This window comes from Mugil cephalus, chromosome 2, assembly GCF_022458985.1.
Source record: "Mugil cephalus isolate CIBA_MC_2020 chromosome 2, CIBA_Mcephalus_1.1, whole genome shotgun sequence".
Classification (NCBI taxonomy): Eukaryota; Metazoa; Chordata; class Actinopteri; order Mugiliformes; family Mugilidae; genus Mugil; species Mugil cephalus.
Window position 1 is genome coordinate 33,728,691 of NC_061771.1, and position 22,644 is coordinate 33,751,334.

Consider the following 22,644-nt stretch of genomic DNA (forward strand, 5'->3'; position numbering starts at 1 on the left):
ACTTCAGGAAAAGGTTCAGAAAAAAGAAGGCCAGCAAGATCATTTCCCAAGTTAAGAAATCCCAAAGCCTCCACTTCATGTGTCACATCCCAGTCTTCTGCTGGATCACTGCTACAGTTCTGGAGGATGTGTTGGAAACCAGAGAGGGAGGAGAGCTGCCCAAGACCCTGACTGAGATGTACATCCACTTCCTGGTGGTTAAGGCCAAAGTCAAGAAAGTCAAGTTTGATGGAGGAGCTGAGACAGATCCACTCTGGAGTCCAGAGAGCAGGAAGATGATTGAATCTCTGGGAAAACTGGCTTTTGATCAGCTGCAGAAAGGAAATCTGATCTTCTATGAATCAGACCTGACAGAGTGTGGCATCGATATCAGGGCAGCCTCAGTGTACTCAGGAGTGTTCACACAGATCTTTAAAGAGGAGAGAGGCCTGTACCAGGACAAGGTGTTCTGCTTCATCCATCTGAGCGTTCAGGAGTTTCTGGCTGCTCTTCATGTCCATCTGACCTTCATCAACTCTGGAGTCAACCTGATGGAAGAACAACAAACAACATCCCTGTGGTCTAAAATATTTAAAAAACTAACACGTCTCCATCAGAGTGCTGTGGACAAGGCCTTACAGAGTCCAAATGGACACCTGGACTTGTTCCTCCGCTTCCTCCTGGGTCTTTCACTGCAGACCAATCAGACTCTCCTACGAGGCCTGCTGACTCAGACAGGAAGTAGATCACAGACCAATCAGGAAACAGTCCAGTACATCAAGGAGAAGATCAGTGAGAATGTGTCTGCAGAGAGAAGCATCAATCTGTTCCACTGTCTGAATGAAATGAATGATGGTTCTCTAGTGGAGGAGATTCAACAGTCCCTGAGATCAGGAAGTTTCTCCACAGATAAACTGTCTCCTGCTCAGTGGTCAGCTCTGGTCTTCATCTTAATGTCATCAGGAGAAGATCTGGATGAGTTTGTCCTGAAGAAATACTCTGCTTCAGAGGAGGCTCTTCTGAGGCTGCTGCCAGTGGTCAAAGCCTCCAAAAAGGCTGTGTAAGTATATGTTTTATACCGTTAGGTCCCAAAATATTTGGACAGGGACACAGTCTCCAGTATTGGAGACTGTATTTGAAAAAAAGTCCTCTGCAAATGTTATAACTGACAAAATAATGTTTTATTATATTTTATTTAACATTTTTGAATGATTTCTAGTCCTGTCTGTTGCTCTTTAGCCTATCAAGCTATTGCCAAATTAAGTGGAAGCACACGTTTGCAAACATACCGTAGTATGATCTGGAATATGCATGATATGTTAATTTCTTTAAATTTTAACTATGACAGTTTGATATCAAGGGGTATGAACTGTTTTAAAGAAAAGTGTGTGCATGCGTGCATGCATGTGAGTATGTGTAGCTGGTGAATTTTGAGGAAATTAATGGATACACACATGGATACACACATATACAGTATATATATATATATATATATATATATACACAGTATACCTAAAGAGAGAGAGAGAGAGAGAGAGAGAGAGAGAGAAACATCTCTCTCCCTCACAGGGTGATATCTGTGTCATCCTCAGCTCGGGTCGTCTACCAGAGGCCTGGGAGTCTGAGGGTCCTGCGCAGCATCTAAGCCAGATTAACCAGTTTGGGGCTGAGTGGGACCAGTTGTGGGGACCACGCTCACCTTAACTTTCAACATCCGTTCCAGCTGCTCCTTCCACTCTTGGTGTTTCTCAACCTTTTTGTGTTCCTTCTCTCTGATGTTGGTGTCAGCTGGTATCTCCACATCTATCGCCACCACCTTCTTCAGTTCTTTATCCATCACCACTATGTCCTGTTAGTTAGCCAGGACCTGTCAGTCTAGAAAGTCAAGTCCCGCAGAACCTTGGCCCTGTTGTTCTCCACCACTTTCTGTGATGTTGCCCGTGGGACTTGGGTTCTTCTATTCCATACTGGGTACAGATGTTCCTGTACACTATCCTAGCCTCTTGGTTGCACCTCTCCATGTACGCTGACCCTGCTAGCATCTTACAACCTGCTACTACATACTGGACTGTCTTAGGGTCTTTGCACAGTCTGCACCTTTGGTCTGGTCTGGTCTGGTAGATCTTGGCCTCTATGACTCTTGTACTTAGAGCCTGTTGTTGTGCTGTCATGATTAGTGTCTCTGTGCTGTCTGTCAGTCCAGTCTTTTCCAGCCATTGGTAGGTTTTCTTGGTATCATATTTCAATTTGAAAGTGGAACATACCGTGTAGGGTTTTGTCCCTCCAGGTTGTCTGCTCCTCTTCCCCTGCACTCTCTCTAGGTTTCTGTTGTTTGAGCCATTCTCTCAGCAGTTCATCATTTGGGGACATTGTCTTGATGTACTCTTGGATTTTCTATGCTTCATCCTGGACCGTGGCCTCGATGCTCACTAGTCCTCCAGCTCAATCTTTCCTCTTTGCGTACAGTCTCAGGGTGGTGGACTTGGGGTAAAACCTTCTGTGCATGGTGAGGAGCTTTCTTGTCTTCATATCTGTGGCTTCTATCTCCTCCTTTGACCATCTTATGATCCCAGCGGTGTATATGATGACTGGTAGTGCATGCATGTTAATGGATTGGATCTTGCTCTTATCATTCAGCTGACTTTTCAGAACTTGCCTTACACTCTGGTGGTATTTGGTTGTGGTTGACTTCCTTGTGGCCTCCTCATGGTTTCCATTAGTCTGTGGGATACCAAGGTACTTGTAGCTGACTTGGATGTCATGTATGTTGCCCGCTGGTAGGGCGACCCCTTCAGTTCAGATCGTCTTGCCTGTCTTGGAGACCATCTGGCCATACTTCCAATCCAAATGACATCCCTATGTCGTTGCTGTAGATCCTGGTGGTGTGGATCAGTGAGTCGATTTCTCGCTCGTTCCTGGCACACGACTTGATGTCATCCATGTAGAGCAGGTGGCTGATTGCTCCACTTCCGGTATTCGTTCTTTGTGATGATCTGACTGAGGGGGTTCAGGCTTATGCAGAACAGAGCCTTGGTATATCCCACGCTTAATGTTGATTTGGGCACCACTAGCCGTTGGGCATTGGTGTTTTGTGATGCCTCTCTTTCCCATTTGCCCTCTTTCCCATTAATATCTTATTTCTTCTTCTATCCTCTGTCATTTTTGTGTGTGCTCATGTTCCTGAGGTAAGCATTGATAGCATTAAGAAGGTTTAATAAAGATTACATTTTCATGTATGGTCATTCCATTTATGAATACATCATCCTCAAAGAAGCATAGTTTTCATATCACTGGTCTCCATGCACTGTGAGTAAAATTATATTGGCATATTATTACGTTATTGGGTCAGTTATTATATTTGAAAAGTTTTTTTTTTTTTTAACAGGCCAATGATGTAATAACCATCCAACAATCAGTTCAGGACTTTTATTACATTACTGGCCAGTTATTACGTTATTGGTCTATTGCATTTAAAAAAATGGCAAATTTATTACGTTATTGACTTCTACAGTACTCTACATGTCACCACACTGGATTTGAATGGGTTAGGTCTTGTCACTACCATGGTTTATAGAAGATACAGTGTGCTCTGGATCATCATCCAAGCCTGCTGCATGCTTTCTTCTTCCCATCATCTTGTTCCAGGTTGATGTTAGTTTCATCTGTCCATTGAATGCTGCCCTAGAACTGGGCTGGTGTCTATTGATGTTTTTTGACAAAGTCTCATCTGGCCTTTCTATTTTTGAGGCTGATTGATGGTTTACACCTTATAGGGAACCCTCTGTATTTACTCTCATGAAATCGTCTCTGTACGGTAGATTTAGATACTGATACATCTACTTCCTGGAGAGTGTTCCTCACTGAGTGGATGTTGTGATGGGTTTCTCTTCACCGTGGAAAGGCTCCTGCCATGATCCACCACAGGCCTTTTGAAGTTCCTGAGCTTGCATGATCTCCTTGTGTCTGTGTGGGTTCTCTCTGGATACTCAATTCAATTTTATTTTTCATAGCGCCAATAACACCACAAATTGTCTCAAGATGTTTACAAAAACCAGCCTGAAACTTCCATAGCAGAGTGGGTGTGACAGTGGCAGGAAGAACTGCCTTTTAACAGGAAGAAACCTTGAGCAGAACCAGCTCTTATGGAGGAACCATCTGCTGAAGACCAGCCGGGTAGAACCAGAGAAGATATAGAGAAAAGAAGAACAGAAGAAACTAGATAAACAATCTTCCGACAGTTTGTCAGTATAACAGGAACCATGGGCAGGTTGGTGAATTGTTCATCCAGGTAGGAGTGGACAACTGGAGGAGGACATGAAGACTGGGCCAGATGTAGTTGTTACTTTCATTGGTGATTCTAAATAGGCCGTAGGTGTCTGTCACTGTCTATTTTTTTATTTATTATTTTGTGATCTGTCCTATTTCCCTCTAACACAATCATAATTATTTGAGTACAAATTATATCAGTGTCTATCTTTGTCATTAACTCTCATCCAGGTTGAATGACTGTCATCTCTCAGAGAGAAGCTGTGAAGCCCTGTCCTCAGTTCTCAGCTCCCGGTCCTGTTGTCTGACAGATCTGAACCTGAGTGAAAACAACCTGCAGGATTCTGGAGTGAAGAAACTCTCTGTGGGTCTGAAGAGTCCAAACTGTTCACTGGAAACTCTCAGGTACCACCTGTCACATGTTTGCATCTTCACCATTGAATGGATCAAAGACTTAAGCCACTTTCATGCTGCACAAAAAATGTCAACCTGGGTTTTTCGTGCAGTGCAAAAGGGTCCCATGTTCGGGAAATTGCACTGATTGGGGAATGCACGCGCAGCTGTGTTTATAAACAGCTTGTATAGCTATATGGTACACTTTTTTATCAGTCATGGCAGCGCACAGGCAAGACCGTGAGATCCACAAGCTGCTCTGCATCTGAGGAGAAGAGGAGATTCGGCACCAGGCGTTGTCGATGCGATGAAATATGAGAGAGAGGAAAAGCATGATCATCTTGTGGATTAAAGCACTTCTAAAGACCGTAACAAGCAACAATAAAACTCTCAGTCCCTTTAGAGCCAACAGCCAGGAAAAGATGCAGACCTTGCCTTAAAGTCCTGGGGCCTCATTTATCAAACTGTGCTTAGAAAATGTTCTAAATTCTGACGTACGAATGAAATTTAGAATGTGTGTAAGCACAAAAAAACCCGAATTTATCAAATATGTGGACACCGGTCCTCCCAAAGTAATCGTTGATGATAAATCCCTCGCCGATTTTTATTTATTTTTTTCACCGTCACTGAAATCACAGCAATCAGAAAGAGCCTGGGTGCTCCGGAGTCGGAAGCGGTGGAGGAGTTGGAAGAAAATCGTTGCAAAATCTCGCCAATTTGTTGAGCTTGTAGGACTAGATGGTACAATCCCATAGATAATCAGAACTTGGCATCGAGTGGGGTTGGGGTAAGAGCTTCACTGAGGTCATCAGGTGGGCACTCTCTTTCACCGGTGTTTCATTGATAGGCCCACGACACCTCCAGAGAGCTCAACGGCGACACCTGGCGTCCCAGGAGTGCCCCCCTCCGCTTTTACCCCTCCATATTCATTTTGCAGCCCAGTTGGGGTCCTTTCTCTTGATCCAAAGCCAGTTGCTGCTGTCGCTCTGCAGCTTCTGACAGTGACTGTACGGCTTTGCGGACACCTGTCCTGGACCCATCCTCTTAAAAGCTTGGTTGTGGACGTGGCAACAAACCTCTACTTCCGACTCGACGGAAGCACCTGCTACGCCAGCCGCGCTGTTCTGCATCCTGCTACGTCAGCGTACTTCATTGTTTGCGTTCATATGCTTTCCAAGTCCAAACCACCTCTCCATGCTGTACCATGCCTACAATGTCTCATGCCTGAGAGCAGATTTAGCTTGCTGTACGGCTCAGATGGATCCATTTCCTTCCTGTTACCAGTCTGGGAGCAGCCCGCTCGATCACATCATCTTGAGAATCAGTCAGGGTCATGTTCAGGCCTCACTTTGGTGGCATTTAAACTCCTCATGAGGCTGAACGTACGATGAAATTTAGAATGTGTGTAAGCACTAAAAAAACCCGAAATTATCAAATATGTGAACCGGTCCTCCCAAAGTAACGTGATGACAATTCCCTCTGTTTTTATTTATTTTTTTCACCGTCACTGAAATCACAGCAATCAGAAAGAGCCTGGGTGCTCCGGAGTTGGAAGCGGTGGAGGAGTTGGAAGAAAATCGTTGCAAAATCTCGCCAAACAGTTGCTCATCGCAAATGTCAAATACATTTAATTAGAATTAATTAAAATAAAAAAATGAAATTTCTCACATTCCAAACATCAGCTAACAGACAGACTGACCTAAAATCTTTGTATGATCCCCGCTCTTGATTTAGTTTTCGAGGTTTACACTGAAGTGCGTTTCTACACGTAGCTGCATCTCCTGTTAATTGTGTATTGATGGAATGAATCCTTCCCCATTCACGTAATTGTGTGGTTTACTGCGATGTGAATCGATCTGTGGCTCCAAATTATGTTTGGGAATCCAGCAATGGTCCGAAATTCTCATTTAATTTTGACTTTTTGATGATGTCTGTATGGTGTTGGACAAATCAGAATAATTAATGATCTTTGAAAATGCACGGTTCTCAAAATCCTCCATTAATACAAGATAACCAATAGTGGTGTACTTTAACTTTTCTTTTCAGGTTGGCTTTTATAGCTTGTCATGTCAATTATTCAAAGTGTCTGTTAAACTACCGATTGAACATTATTATAAGAGACCGGCAACATGTGGTAACATGTGAAGTTTGAGATGCTGCTTTATTTTATATGAACATTTTACAGATTCACTCAATAAATATAATGAGCCGTGTCTGCTTTTATATTTATCTGGAAAGTTAAAAGGTCTAAAGCTTAAGGTTTAATATGTCTTGTTTGCCACCAGGCTGAGTCAAACCAAAAGCACAGAAGGATGCTGTGAAAAACTTGCATCTGTTCTTGGCTCTGAGTCCTGTAGTCTGAAAGAGCTGGACCTTAGTAACAACAACCTGCAGGATTCTGGGCTGGAGAAGCTCTCTGCTGGACTGGGGAGTGAACACTGTACACTGCAGGTTCTCAGGTCAGTGTTTTGTGATACACTGGTACTCAAATGATTATTTGAAAAACTACAAAAACCCATGAAGTTTTTTCCCTACAATTAAAAAAAAGACATAGTTTCATTTTTTTCTTTGTTTCAGACTGAGAGGCTGTAATCTTTCACAGAGCAGCTGTAAGATTTTGTCATCACTCCTGTGCTCTGAGTCCTCTAGACTCAGAGAGCTGGACCTGAGCAACAACAACCTGCAGGATTCAGGAATGAAGAAGCTATCTGCTGGACTCAAGAGTTCATTCTGTTCACTAGTAACACTTAGGTAAGGTTTTCATCTGTGGAATAGCTGTGTTAACTTAGTTTGCCATGACTTGAAAAATCTATAAATTTATGGTCATGATGGTCATTGCAGAGCACAAGTTCTGTACCAACATGTGACCTTAGTTATTGCACACTTTAGTTTTGTGATTATTTTTTAGGATATGGTTTTATCATAATAATTTGTGTTGTGTATTAAGTTATGGATACTATTTTAGGACATATGTATCAGATAGTCATTTTAGTTTCTTAATTTTTTTTGTGTGTGTGCATGGAATGGAGGAATAAAAGTGTGTGTTTACTGTCTTGCCATGTTGGTGCTGATTGATGAAGGCTCAGAACTGAGTCTTCATCAATCACAGTCTGGAGAACGCTACAGAACCACCAAAGCTGTGAGGAGATCTTTGGTTGATTTGTTAATGTTGACCTTTTTTAGGTTACATCAAACTGGACTCACGGAAAAGAGCTTTCAGGAGCTATCATCAATTCTCAGCACAAAGTCCTGTAGTCTGAGAGTGCTGGACATGAGTGTCAACGACACACAGGACTCAGGAGGGCTTTCCACAGAACTGGAGCAGCCACCAGAGACTCCAGGGTCAGCATTCAGATTTTGGATTACTTTTTAAATATCTGACTTAGAGAAGAAAACCTTTTAAACTTCGTTCCATTTAGATGACAAACACTGTTAGTGTTTTCTTTCTTTCACGTCACTTTCAGGCTGAGAGGCAGCGAAGGTTTGGCTGCAGCCCTCATCTCCAAGCCAGTTGATCTGAGACAACCAGATTCAAGCAATAATAACTTGCAAGACTCAGAAGAGGAGCTTTCTCCTAAGCAGGAGAGTCCAGAGTCTGCACAAAAACTTCTCAGGTCAATTCACACTGAAACGCAACTTTGTACAACAGAGTTCCCCTGAACCAGGATTAGATGACTGTTATGTTTAGGGTGCCATGTACTCATAATGTGCAGTCACAATTCTTTTCAAATATTTTTCTACTGTGGTAGATCTATAAAGTTTACTAATTTCTCGTAATTACTCTTTTTTTTCCAGTCGGGGACCTGATGGAGAACGACTGCTGAGAAGTGATTTCAAAGAGTGTAAGCGTCTACTGTTGTCGTCTTTGTGCGCTTATCTGGGTCTGAGTGGGGGTGGGGGGTCCACAAACTTCAGCAGGGAAGTCCAGACAGCCCTCTCCCCAGCCACTTCCACCAGCTCCTCCAGAGGAAGGAGATATAATCCTTCCATGGTGTCCTGGGATGAAACCAAGGCCTCTTCCCGTTGGGACATGCCTGAAACACCTCTAAAGGAAGGTGTCCGAGAGGCATCCTCACCAAATGCCCGAACCACCTCAACTGACTCCTCTTGACATGAAGGAGCAGCGGTTCTACTCTGATCTCCTACCAAGTGTCTGAGCTCCTAATCCTACTTCTAAGGCTGAACCCGGCCACCCTGCCAAGGAAACTCATTTTGGCCCCTTGCATCTGCGATCTTGGTCTTTCGGTCATCACCCAAAGTTCATGACCATAGATGAGGGTTGGAACGTAGATCGACCGGTAAGTTGAGAGCTTCTCCTTTCAGCTTAGCTCTCTTCACCACGACAGACCGGTTAAAGTTCCTTATCACTGCAGATGCTGCGCAGAGCAATCTGTTCATCTCCCACTCCATCCTACCGTCAATCGTGAACAAGATCCCGAGGTACTTGAACTCCTCCACTTGAGGCAGGACTTCCTCCCCGACCCGGAGTGAGCAATCCACCCTTTTCTGAATAAGAACCATGGCCTCAGACTTGGAGGTCATATTACATGAGCTGAGAGACCACATAATCCACAAAAAGCAGAGATGAGATCTTCCGATCACTGAACCATCCAGAGCGCTGCACCCGATGTCCAGCAATGTTGCAGAGGCAGTCAACCGGGACGTCTCTACAACATTCAGAGCCTTGAGATACCCAGGGCAGATCTCATCCACTCTTGGAGTTCCACCACTGGGGAATTATTTCACTACCTCAGCGACTTCTGCCACAGAGATTGGACAACCTGGTTCTGATGAGGACTGTGTAGCTTCAGACCAGTCACGATGTCCATGTTGACCCTTGTGCATGGCTAAAAGTTCCTACAGTGGACAAGTGGTCTGATCTAGGTGGGGGCTACATATCTAAGCAAAATCAACACCAAGTAATGCCAGGTCCAAATGTTTCCCAGTAAAACACTGAATTGTCAACAAGATGGTTTAAGTGTTATACACTTGTCCTGTCAGTGGTCATAATGTTGTGGCTGATCGGTGCATGGCCTGTTGTGTTGTGTTGTCTCCATCAGATTCCTGTGAATTCACCCTGGACTCAGATACAGCATACAGACACCTCCAACTATCTGACAACTGCAGGCATGTGGCAGCAGTGACGGAGCAGCAGCGCTATCCTGATCATCCAGAGAGATTCGACCACTGGCCTCAGCTGCTGAGTTCTACTGGTCTGACTGGACGCTGCTACTGGGAGGTTGAGGTTACAGGAAAGGTTTATGTATCACTGACTTACAGAGGAATCGGGAGGAAAGGCAACAGTAATGACTGCAGGTTTGGAAGAAATGACCAGTCCTGGAGTTTGTTCTGCCAAGATAGTTATGGTTACAGCTTCTGGGACAACAACAGAAAGACAGACATCCCACCTCCCCCCTCCTCCTCCTGCTCCTCCTCCACCTCCGTCTCTCAAAGAATAGCAGTGTATGTGGACTGTCCTGCTGGAACTCTGTCCTTCTACAGAGTCCTCTCTGACACACTGATCCACCTCCACACCTTCAACACCACATTCACTGAACATCTCTATCCAGGGTTTGGTTTGTTTGGAGCTGGTTCCTCAGTGAGTCTGTGTTCTGGAGGGGACAAGTTTGCCTCTTTATTAAAGAAGAAGTAGCAAAGAAGAACATAGTTCAATGTGTAATTTGTAAGAACATACTTATGAAGAATGAGCTTAGATGCAGTGGTGGAGGTTGTGTACTCTCTTGGATAAAAAATTAACGTCTCCAAGATAAATAACTGAAGTAGTTGTGTTTTTTTTTTGGATCACATTTTGTGTGGCGGTATAGTGCCTGTATAAATCTATTAATATGTGTATGCATTTTCCATTACAAAGCAAATCAATGTAACTATTCATTTTTGTTGTTGTTTTATGAGGTGGAACATTGAATATGTTTTTTTTTTTTTTTTTTTAATATCTGTGGGCTGCATTTAACTCCTTGTACATCTTCTTGTACTTAAAAGTAGGTTTTGCTCGTTCAGCATATTATAGATTATATACAAAGATCTATACCTATACCGCATCAGACACCAGGTGGAGCTCCTTTAGCCTTTTATATACGTCTATGGTGGATACAGATCAATACTTAATTACATCACTTTTGTTCTTTGAATTTTACATTAAATAATGTTTCTTTAATAAATAACAAAAACGTATTAATAAAAGGCTCTGGAATATTTTTTATTTCATTATTTTTGTAGCGCTTTCTTAGTATCCTTACTGTAAGATACCGCACTAAGGGTTCTTTCACTTTGTTATGTCTCAGAATCAGAAAAAAACTTTATTTATCCCCGAAGGGCAATTTAGGAGGACGAAGAGCGGTACATAAAATAAAACTGTAAAACAGCAGATAAGGTATGACAAATAAATAAATAAAATAAATAAAGTGAGGCATGGTTAAAAAAATAAATAAATAAAACTTTTAAAAAAATAAATAAAAAACGAATTTTTTAAAGTAACATTGTGTCAAAGTAGTATTGCACAAGAGGTAGTATTGCACATGTGATGTTGCACTTGAGTGTAGCACAGGAAGACTTAAGTTATTGTAACTGTCTTAGAGTTCAGGAGGAGAATAACATTGGGAACAAAGGTTGTTCTCCTCCTCTGGGACTTACAGGAAGGACATCGGAACCTGCGACCAGACGGCAGCAGCTCAAATGCTGGGAACAGATCATTGGTTGAGTCTTTGAGAATTTGACGAGCCAGGCCGCTAGCCTGCTGCTCGTACACAGTGCTCAGGTGGCGAGCAGGGTTTCCAATGATCTTAGAACACCCCTTGACAATGTTATGCAGGCAGTTCCTATCCTGAACAGTTACTGAGTGATACCAGCAGCATATGGAGAAAGTTAAAAAACTTTCAATGAATGTGTAATAGAATATCAGCAAGATGTTCTTACTAACAGAAAAAGAGTTCAGTTTCCTTAGTAGGTACATCCTCTGGTGGCACTTCCTCAGGATCCCTTCGGTGTTGGAAGAGAACCTCAGTTGGCAGTGCAGGATGGTTCCCAGGTATCTGTATTCCCCAACTGTCTCGACCGGAGAACTGTGGATCATAGTGGTGACAGCTGCCGCCAGTTCCCTTTGGCTGCTGGAGAAGGTCACCACCATCTCCTTCGTTTTGCTGACGTTCAGCTCCAGGCAGGAAGAGTCACAGTCTACAAATTGCTGCAGAGCGGGTCCATGGTGGTGGGAGGGACCAGACAGGAGGGAAAGGAGGAGAAGGAGGGAACTGTGTCGTCAGCAAACTTCACCAGGTGACAGTTGGGGTGCGTTGATCTGCACTTCGTCGGTGTACAGGATGAAGAGCACACCTCCACTGACCACCAGTGGAGGTGGTGAGGAGATCAGACAGGTTATTGTTAATCCGGACTCGCTGGGTTCGGTTGGTCAGAAAGTCCAGAATCCAGAGGATGAGCTGGCTGCTCAAGTTGAAGTTCTGCTGGAGTCTCTCTGCCAGGATGTGCGGTTGCAAGGTGTTAAAGGCCGAGAAGAAGTCAGCAAACAGTGGATGGTGTCGATGATGAAGGCTTTGGCATCGTCCACACCTTTGTGGCTTTGATATGAAAATTGGAGCGGGTCGAGTTGTGAGTTAGTCAGAATGAGAATGTGTTGCTTGACTAGCCTCTCCATAGCCTTCATCACCTGGGAGGAGAGGGCCACTGGGTGCAGGTCGTTCAGGGCCCTGGGGGGGCTTCTCTTGGGAATGGGGATGATGGTTAAGTGTTTCCAACATTTGGGGACAGTTCCTGTGCTGATGGAGGTCTGGAACAGTTCCTGGAAGACACTCCCTAACTGGTCCGCACAGTGTCTGAGAACCCGGCCACTGATGTTATCGGCTCCAGGTGCGCTGTTAGTCTTGGATCTCTTTAGGGCCCTCACTACATCCGTCATGAGGAAAGAGATGAAGGGGACGTTGTGGTCGTCAGGTATGAGGGTGGATCTGATGTCCTCTAGCTGGGTGGAGTTGCTGGTCTCAAATCTGGAGAATGAATTGAGGTCAATGGGGAGAGATGCTGGTGTGCTGCTGGGGATGTTAACAGGGTTGTTGCCGATGGGAAGGTTAACTTCATTCTCTTCAGGCCCTGCCAAGCTGAGCGGAGGTTTCCATGAGAAAACTTTTCTTCCACCTTGTTCTTGTAGTTGAGCTTGGCAATCTTAATGGCCCTCTTGACTTCTTTAAAATTAATTATAATTATAATTAATTATTATGTCTGATGCTATTAACTACAGGATTGCTTTGATTGTTGTAACACTGTCTACTGTACTTGAACTAAGGTGACTATCATGTACTTTCAATTTAGGCCAAACCAGAAGAACCATGGCAATGTGGAAGAGGAAAAAGATGAGAACAAAATTCACTTGATAATGAGAGAGGAATCCAGAGTGAAGGAAAATGATGGAGATGAGTTGAGAGTGAGTGAAGATACTCCTGTTCAGGAGGAACTTCGAGGTTCAGAGGTCAGAAGATCAACAAGACAAAGAGCTGAACCTGACAGACTGACATACAAAACACTAGGAAATCCCCTAGCCTTTGTTATGCACTCTATTCTGAACAGTTAAGACCAAGTCGTCATGCAAGCTTTCGATTTCACTCCTACACCAGAGGTTAGTCACATATCACGTGTGTAAGATTAAGCATGCAGGGACGCACGATGATTCAGGGTTAGGGTTAGGGTTAGGTCTGTTGCTCTGGTTCAACGGCCTCTTGAGGCATTTCACTTGCTTGGGAGGCTGGAGCTTTACTCGCCTTCTCTTTACCTTGCCTCAACTCATCTTGAATAGAGGAAGCCAGAAACCCACAGGGTAGCAACAAGTCTTTATGAAGTGTCCTCTCTGGACCTTCAGAGTTCACTGGAGCAACAACATAGACTGGAGAGTCATCAATGTGCTTGATAACCTTGTAGACTGTACTACTCCATCTGTCTGCTATCTTGTGCTTATCTCGGAAAGTGACATTTTTGACAAGAACATAGTCTCCATCCTCAAGGGTGGACTCTCTGACTTTCAGGTCATATCTCTGCTTGTTGCGCTGAGCAATTCTTTCACTGTGTTCCATGGCAAGCTTGTAGTTTTCTTGCAGATTTTCCCTCAGTTTTTTCACATAATCTGCATGAGTGACCTTCTTGTGCCTTTCTGGATTAAGTCCGAATGCCACGTTGATGGGGAGGTTTGGCTGTCTCCCAAACATCAACAGGTAAGGAGAAAAACAAGTGGTGTCATTTTTGGTTGTGTTGTATGCATGAACCAAAGGCTGTACATGATCACGCCGGATTCTCTTCAACCGTGTCTGATGAGGTGGATAAGGGAGAGATAGAGTGAGGGATAGAAAGCTCTGCTATGCTATGGCTTGGGGGAACTGTAATGTTGTGTGCTGTCTCATTCTTAAGCAGAATGGCAACTTTAAAGCTTGTTTGGTGAGGGCTTGACACGACATAACTACAAAAAGACAATCCACTGGGTAGACCAGATTGAGTGGATGGGTCTACTAAGAGCGGGCTTCCCTTGCTGGTGGGTACCCTTCTTACATAACCACTCAAAACCCTCTTTTCACCAGGTGGGATCACAATGGCTTTCTTACATTGTAGTTTTACTCTTCCGACCATGTCATCGTTTTGTTTGATCTGGCATGTGCTGTACATGTTCCGAATCAGGGGAATGTTGGTGCCTTAAAGACCGGGACACTCTGCATTGGACCTACAATCTGGGACAACAAGAGCTACATGCTAACAAGTCCAGCTTTGCCCATGATGTTTTCTGGAAACTGTATGCTAAGCTCTATATAACCCAGGTAAGGTACATTTTGACCTCCTGCGCCCTCTACCTCGAGAATGTCTCTAAGGGGCAGAATTGGTAGAGAAGACAGGTGGGTATCGTGAAATGACTTGGAAATGGTTGTAACCTGTGAACCAGAATCAATGATTGTTTGGCACTGCACTGTTTCAATGTTAACGACAGCAACAGATCTTGGGCCTACTAAACCATTAAGAAGCTCACCCTCAGAGGTTTGTACAGTATGTGTTCACATTTAGCTCTTTTTTCATTGTTTTGTATCTTGGGACTCTCAACTCCCTCTTCGGCTCCAGTAGGTCCCTTTACTGGGAGCCTGTCCAGTTTAAAAGGTAAAAGCTGTTTAGCTTTCCACTCATCTTGCCTTGTTTTTAATTCTTTGTATTTCCTGTCCACAGCAGCTTTATCAATTGGGTTCTGACGTACCTTGGCTATGTGGCCGTCTTCGCCACATCTAAAACAGAACCAGGCTCTAGGCTGAGGTTTGTGTGGTACTTGATGAGCTTGTGCCTCGGCTCTTGGTGTGGGCAGGTTCAGTTTGTCTGCTGACACTGTCTCCGTTTTCTTCTGTTTCTTAGGTTTCTGGGTGCTGAGCTGCAGTTTTAATTCAGCAAGCTGCTGCTTTAAACTTTCTGTCTCTGCAATATATGCCTGGAGAACGCTTGGACTTGGGTCATCATAAGGAGACATGTCAGGCACAGAATGCACACTTGCAGTGACTTTTGGTTTTGAGGCTCCAAAGTGACAGTGCATTCGATCCAACTTTGTTGCCTTTCTATCCTCTTCTGTTCTTAGCTGCAAAAGTAGCTCTGCAAAGTCAAGCTGTCTCTCAGGTTTCAGGTCCAACTGTATGATGAGATTGTGGTCCCAGCAGCCACGTTTGAACTGTTTCAGCAAATGACGGCTTGCGGATGACTGACTGACTCCATTTCTTTTCACAGCGATGCTGAGAAGCACCTGAAGCCTTTGCAGATATTCTGAAGCCTTTTCACCCGAGTTTTGGTGAGTGTTCAAAAATCTGGCAAAGGTTTCATCACCATCTTCTACCAGACCATAAGCAGAGTCCAACAGCTTCACATATTCCCTTGGATGAGCAGAGGAACCTAGTTGTCTGACAACGTCTGAGGCTGGAGGAAGAAGACTCTCCAATATTTTCCTACGTTGAACATCCACAGGGACTCCATCTTGGAACATCAAATCTACATGGAGGCACTGTGTTTCAAAATCAGTTTCTCCAGAAGGTTTTGGCACTCTGCGTGAGAAAGGGCGTAACCACTTGGATGGCCCCTGAGATGTGGAAGGGTCATCACATGCTCGACCACAATGCGCTGCACATCAGATGGGTTTAAATCATCATCTCCCAGATCAAGGGTTTTAACTTTTTTCATCTTCTTACGCACTGCAGGTTGAGCCACTTCCTTATCTGTTTCGCCATCAAGTCTCGGAGAGGTGAGTTTTGAGAGGTCAATCTTCTTGGCCTTTGATTTTCGTATGAGGGGTGTGGCACTGTGTTCAGAGTGAACACTCTCATCAGAAGACTCACTGCTACTGCTCAAAGCAAGACTAGTAATATGTGTGAGTGCATTAATACTATCTGCCTGCCATGGCACTGCAGGATTGTTTACATTTGGAATCTCAAGAGGAAGATTTAGCTCCACCATTGCCATCGCGACATCTGAATCAAACTCTACAATGGCTGCATTCTCCTTTTCAGCAGCTTGAAGCCACAGTACTTTAATCACAGCCCCATATGTTCTTAATAAGGCAATGATATCTGCATCAGTGTCTGTATTGGTTAGCCCAATTATACAAATGGCCCGCTCTGCATTAATACCATTCATTTGTTCAATATCCATGTTTGTATTAATTCTTTACTCACACAACAATATTAAATGGCTTAATGTGAGAAAGTAAAAAGAGAAAAAATGTGTCGAAAATGTGTTGAAACCGTGTCCGTGTCCTATTATTAATCCTCCTGGCTGGCTCGCCACAAAATGCAGATGTAACACTGTCTACTGTACATGAACTAAGGTGACTATCATGTACTTTCAATTAAGGCCAGACCAGAAGATATGGTTTCGCTCAAGGAGGATATATGTGACACGGACAACAGTTCACGAACAGTAACAAAAAAAATATTTATTGGCAGGAAGCCACTCTTCAGTTTCACCAACTCAAAATAGTTCAGCTAACGACTGAATTTATATTTCTTTATCAACCCCCAGAAATCAACCTAATTAACAACCTCAGTTGTAACCAACCAACAATTTCACAGCATAAAAAAATTAAGAAATAATACTGTTCAAAGTGCAAATAAAATAGGAAAAATGGGCCCAAAATAATAAACCAACAAAGTTCAGTAGAGTCAACAGTCCAAATTAGTCAGTGTCCTCAGTGCGTTGGTATTCAATGTAAGTATGTGTGGCAGTCCTTCAATGTATGGTTGTGTATAAGTTTATGTATCTGTTCATCTACCCGGGTTTTGTTTCTGATCTGTATGATGTGATAGATGTGCTCCAGATGCGCGATGAAGCTGCCTCCGACGTTACACCCTCCACGCATGTAAGCCGGTGTACTGCTCCACGTCCCTCTGGTCCGGGCTCTGGCTCCATCACAATCCACTCATACAAAACAACAACCGGAGTTTTTCTTCTCACAAAACACGATGACACAGTGCTGTCCAGCACCCAAAAACCTCCTCACGGGTGCGGATACCTTCCGGAACAATTTACCCAAAAATTAAATAAAGTTTGAATCACTTTTCATCGAGTTATTAACATTAACATGCTCTATCTCAGCCGTAGTGCATCTGCTCTCATCAGCATCGGTGCAAGGGGAAAAAAACAACCCAGCAGAACAAACACGGTAGCTAAGAGCGCGAGTAGTGCTTATGTGAGTGAAATTGCACACCCTGCTGGTGAAAACAAGGAACTACAACAACCAAAAACTCATTCAGACTGTATTGCTCAACATAGTTAAACTGGAAATATTGGGGATTACTCTGTGTGTGTAACTAAAGGGTGTTACATTGTTATAACCTGTAACCCAGCTTACCTGACAAACTCCTCAGATTCCATGAACTGAAAATGACACAGGAGGATGGTGTCTTACTCTTTTGCACTTCTGCTATTAAATAACGTTTTAACTCTTTAAACACTATTAATTTGTAACCACTATTTATTGACTTGACACAAAGTAAATAATTAATTAAAAATGAATGAATTCTTTATACACACAATCAAAATATTTATGAACTGGGCTGTTAAGGACAATTATTAAACCCAAATGTCACTTGCTCTATTTAGAGTTTTAATACCCAAGTTAAGGTGTTTTTAGAGAAATCAAATAGTAGACCTTGAATTTCAGAATTAAGCAAAAATCCAAAAACCAGGCAAGTGCCCTTTAAAATTCCCCAAGACAATGTTATCACAGTAAATTGCACTAACTCTCTCAAATCTTCATATAAATTTGTAAACCTCGGTCAAAAGGAAAATATAAACCAGTAATACTCCACTCTGAATATCTGGAACATGGAATATTACGTTTGAAATTTAGTGTTAGCCCACAGAAAAATAAGACAACAGCCGGCAAATAAAATAACAAACCCCCAGTTGCAGGCCTGTCTGTGGATGAGTTAGGAGTTTTTGTGAAACTTTGGCGACCCTGTGTCCGATGCCGTTCTGACTCACCCACGCTGAGTCCAGTCTCTCAGTCTCTGTACCTGCAGCCGATGATGCAGGAAATAGTCCCGATCTCCTCCGAGACTCACTGAAGCTGCTCGTTTACTGTCTCGTTGGAGGCGAGACACGGCAGGTCTCCCTCAAACACCACAGCTCCCCCGAGTCAGTCCTGCACCGCGGCCGCGTCACAGTCCCTCCATGAAGCATTAGCACAAACATTAGCATGTGTGCTATCGCGTAGCAGTCTGGAGAGGTGAACATTAAATCCGTAGCTCCGTGGCTCAGTCTTTCAACAAAGCATATTTCGATTGAACCCTCACTTAACGTAAAAGTAGCAGACTACACTCTCTCTGCACTTAGCGAACTTAGCTGCAGACCAACTCGCTATAGTGAAGAAGAAAACACACAGCGGCCATGCTTAGGAGCACACCTCAATGCGTCCTCCTCTCTCTTTTCTTTTTTCCCACCTTTTTTCCGATCTCTCTCGCCCCGCCCCTTGGCCAATCCCCACAGAGGAAACCTGACGTCTCTACTCACTGACCAATAGCAGCTGGGATCACAATTACCACAAACAAGATTGTCTAATATTCCTCATGTTGAGGGAACTACATTTCACACAAACTATAACATGTTTTCAGTCTTAAAGGAACATTACCAACTATTTGAATGCTGGGATTTATTCCCTGGCTACATTTTATTGCAAAGCAAAGCAGAGTGTCGTGTTGCTCAGGGGCTCCAAACTAAGATTCATTTTATTAACCTGTCAAGAATGTCCAAATCCTGCAGTAGGATAATCATACCACTTGTATGATTGCAGGAGTTGCTGACCCTAGTTAAAAAAGGAGGGGCAGTAACCCTATATGGTAGACCTATGTAGTAATTAAACTCTAAACTGTCCCTAGGTGTGCGTGTGAGTGCGAATGGTTGTTTATCTCAGTGTTAGCCCTGTGAGTGGCGGCTTGTCCAGGGTGGACCCCTCCTCTCACCCGATGCCAGCTGGGATAGGCTCCAGCAACCCCCCCCCGACCTTAGTGAGGATTAAGCGGTATGGAAGATGAGATGAGATGAGATGAGATGAGATGAGATGAGATGAGATGAGATGAGATGAGATGAGGTGAGGTAATTAGGGCCACAGGGCAACACACCGAGGCACCATTGTTACAGTGTGCGTTTGTTCTTCTTTTTAAAATCTTTTTTCATCCATTAAGTCTTTGAGTTGTATATCAAAACGCATGGTTTCATCAGGATGTGTTATTACATTTCTCTGTGTGTTTGCCTGTATGTTTTTCTAATAGGGGCGTCAACCAGCCTGCAGGCAGCAACCCGGTCACGTGGGTAATCAGGAATCCATTGGCACCTTGATTTCTCTTACACACACTCACACAAAATAGAGAGAAAACCGAAACTGGCTGCACAGATGAGGAAGCAGTGACATTATTGGACGTCGTTGTGAACACACAACTGTAAAAGGCTCCTCTGGAAAAGTGTAAGTAACGAGTTTAATATTTTCATGGTTTGAACTTTAAAGTGAACTGAAGGTAAGAATTTAAACCAGAACAATTTGTCTTTTACCTTCCATCATAAAACCTTAAATATCAGATTATGGAATAGAAATAATTAGAAACATGCAGAATATTGGTCTTGGATGAGTTTCCTTTTTATATTGGGTTTTATGTTATTTATCCAATCATAAATTTTTCACATGAACAATTTTTCAGTAACGAAACAAAATAACCTGCAAAAGTTGGAGATGCTGCTCACACACCGACCACTCCTGCTATACTTTCACTTTATGACGCAGTTTGTTTTTCTCCGTCCAGCCCAAAGAAAAAAGCTTGTTTTTGATGTCACATTAATGATTTCCCTGATATGGGTCAAGTTGTTTGCCTGTTTTTGTCTTTTTTCACATTTAAGTGTGAATACTGTAGAGTGTAAATACCACTATTCACCGTCAGGATGTGCCCAAGACAGATCCTGGTGGTTTCATCGCATGATGTGATTTGTCTTGTTGCTAATTGGAACGTTTTCAACTAATTTGAACTAATTGTGAGAAATCAGCACTTAAAGCTTAAAGTGTCTTCATATGTTTATTAAAAACTAAATTAAAGGCAGTTCATTTAATTATAGGACAGGTGTGTCAGCGTGGCCATAGTGTAACATCAGAAACAATTCAACAGAACAATAATATACCAATAGGAAAGTCATAAAGGTACAGTTACAGTTACGGCTGTGGAACATGCAAATGTTTGCGACTGCCTGGCTTTCTCACACAGAAGTGTAAGGATTTGTGACTTTGACCAGAGCCAGTGTGCGATGGCTGGTCAACTGGACAGAATATCTGAAAAGCTGCAGCTCTTCTGTGGTGTTCCTGGTCTGTAGAGTTCAGTGACTATCAAAACTGGTTCAAGGAAAGAAACAACTGAACTGAAAACACTCAGTGCGTTTACATGCAGACCTTAGTGGAGTTATGCTCTAAATTCTACTTTCTGATTACAGTCCTTGTCCCAGTTTACATGCAGCGCAAGAAAATCTAATAACTGTCCTCCTCCTCCACACTAGGTGGCGATATGTGTCCTTTCAGCGGGTTAATACCACGTTTATACGGCCCGATTTCCAGTTGACCTATTATGTGATATAATAAACTCGAGTCGTTCATGCAGCAGACCGGCATTTAAACAACAACCAGACGGATAATAGTACATAATGTTTGCGTTACTTCTGGTGCAGATAAGTTGCGCACTGTCCTTCAAGCGGTTCTTCTATCTGCTTTATTTAGCTTCTTATGTGACCGGCGTTCTTGGATGTTTTTTTGTTCCGGGGTCACACGCCAGTGTAGCGGTGGTGGATAAGCACACGCATTATCTGATTGGAAAACTGTGGTTACTGCATACATGCCGGAGAAAACGAATTCCAATCACACTATCTGGGCGTCTCAATCGGACAATGACAACGTGCATGTAAACGCACTGACCATAGCTACAAAGCTACAATGTGCAATAATGTTCTACTGCTACTGTACTGTGTGTACTGTAAATAACATCCACATATATCCCAAGACCCAGTCCTCCTTGAAGAAAATGACGTCTTAATGAGACCATTAATGTCATCAACTTCATGGGTTGGTGGTTTTAATGTTGTGGCTCATTGGTATTTGTCTGTACAGTTGTGAACTGGTTGAGTTTGTTCCTCTCTGAACTGATGTTTTTTTTCAATCGGATGGCTACTGTGACTAGAATTCTTACTGGCGAAATTACATTTGAATCTTTAAAGAGTCTGTTGCTGACCCCAAGCAGTAAAGACACTGCAGCTAAGCTAACTGGCAACTGCTGCAGAACCCTTTTAGTTTGCTATGTAACATGATATATCGCTATACTCATTATTATTTGTGTTTTATTTGTATGTGTGCCATGTGACCAGGAGGGGTAATGTGAAATAATGCATTCTTATTATCTTGAAAGGTTTGGACTCTGCAATGAATCAGTGTGAAGACACAGATGAGGCTGCTCCTCCTTCTAAAACCACTCTGTGTGGGGACCACGGCAGCCAGACTAAACCTCTGAGGTGATATTTGTACATTTGTAATAAAACATTTTATAAGAAGATCTCTCATGCCCCATAAGAACTCACAGGTCAGATTACTCCACCATCACTGGTCATTATCAAACTGTGTGTGTGTTGTGTAGAAGCCCAGAACCTCCTGAGCATGAACCCAGCAGTGTGTCCATCAAGAGCAACCGGTCGAAGGATATACCACTACATTTTAAAGAAGCATAGCTGCTAGGAAACCAACCCATAACATTGCAACATGTCTAGACGTGTTATCAAGTTACAACATGTCAAGTTCCTTACTTGCACTTGTACTTGCTTCTTCCAACTCAGAAATATAGCAAAACTCTGATATCCCACTCTGAATTAAAAATGTGTACACGCTTTCATCTCCTCCACGATGGACTATTGTAACTCACTATTTATAGATTCAAACAAGTCATCCATAGATCAGTTTCAGATGGTTCATAATGCTGCAGCAGGCTGCTCACCAGGTCAAAGAAGTCTTACCACATCACTCCCATCCTAGCCTGTCTGCACTGACTCCTGGTCCATTTCAGGATTCAGTTTAAAGTCCTCACCTTCGCCTCCAGAGCGATGATCAAGCTTCAGTTTACATCTCTGAACTTTCATCCCTACTCCTCCAGCCACTAACTCAGATCCACAGACCAGCATCCCATGGTGGTTCATAAGTCCTGGGGCCTCATTTAACAAACCGTGCATAGAAAAGGTTCTAAATTCTGCCATAGGAATGAAATTTAGAATGTGAATAGAAAGTACAAAAATATTTGGATTGATAAAACATGTGGACACCAGTCCTCCCACACTAATAAATATTCAGTGATGATTAATCCCACCTGTTCTTAATGTAGGGGAATTAAATTATTAAACAATTAAGTCTAATAACTGCACTCGTCGAAAGGGGGCACCACCTACAGAGTATGATGTACACTGTAA

At 43.1% G+C, this 22,644-nt stretch overlaps 1 protein-coding gene across 1 annotated transcript in view; it reads left to right on the forward strand.

Moving 5' to 3' along the window:
• Positions 1-22,644, forward strand: part of LOC125003945 — a 48,348-nt gene that overhangs the window by 1,160 nt on the left and 24,544 nt on the right.